Source organism: Cynara cardunculus (genome assembly GCF_001531365.2).
Source record: "Cynara cardunculus var. scolymus isolate 2C chromosome LG 4, CcrdV1, whole genome shotgun sequence".
Taxonomy (NCBI): Eukaryota; Viridiplantae; Streptophyta; class Magnoliopsida; order Asterales; family Asteraceae; genus Cynara; species Cynara cardunculus.
The window spans coordinates 10273040-10274311 of NC_037531.1; positions in this window are offsets into that span (position 1 = coordinate 10273040).

The following is a 1272-nucleotide window of genomic DNA, read 5'->3' on the forward strand; positions in this document are numbered from 1 at the left end:
TTGAAGTTCTCTCTTGTTCATCAATCCTCATTGCTGTGTTCTTATTGATTTCTACTCTGGTTGATACATATCTTTTCTGCTGCGTTATCTCTGTTAAACAGATCATCCAAGTAAGTAATTAATATCAAGAAATAGAGTTAATCGATCCAACATTTGTCTTGAAGGTCGGTGTGGTGGTATTCGTCTTATGATCTTCATTGTGCTGCCTATTCCTCTATTTGTCTATCGCAGTATAATGAGACAAAATGAACTCTAACAAAATATTAGAATGCTTATCAAATTTCGAAAAAACGAGTTGGTGCTCTCATATCTAGAGGTGGTTTTCATTAAACAACATAAAGGTATCTCCCTAAAGTAGGAAGGAATCCAATTGGTTCGCATTTCAAATACGTCCTCAAGCCATGGGTGATTATTAAGGTCAAACTCATTCAACAAAGACGCCCATTTAACCTCAAATTCATCAGGTTCAAGGTGTACATTCCATACTAATTTCAATAACCGTTTTCTGAAGTTTGTATTCAAAATGATATCAGAACCTACTTGTATCATAACATCGCTATAAGTAAATCAAATTTGCAATTCACATATGATACACTACTGCAATCACATTTTTATCACATGATTATCACCGATAACACTAAATATAATACTACTTTCAATCACATATGATAAAACATTCAATACATTGGCAGGTAGCTTCTTCATGATATGCCACATACATAGGCGATGTCTAGCATCAGGAAACACAACAGGGATTGCTTCCTTAATGGAAGCATCTTGATCAGTCAAAACAAGGGTCGGTTGACGACCATGAACCTTCAAGAATGACTCCAACAACTAGGTATATGCTTGGATAATTTCTTCTGTGATCAATCCTGACCCAAAAACAACTGATCTCCTATGGTTATCAATACCGGTGAATGGTACAAAAACCATGTTATACCTACGATGACAAAAAATAAAATATAAGCCGAAACCATAAAAATTAATAAATTCAAATTACGATAACATTAAATTAACGTACTTGTTGAAACGATATGTCGCATCAAATGACATAACATCACCGAACTCTGCGTATGAAATATCATGATCGGGTCGACTAGGCCAGATCATGTCAAAACTAGCTCCTTGTCAACTCGTTGGCCCAAAACATTGATACCAAACGACCATTGTCAATTTTATACTCAAATGAAAAGTTTGTCCCATATTGTCTTCTGTCGTTCAACATATTTACCACCATTTGTACATCTCCATCACCAATGTAGTTATTGA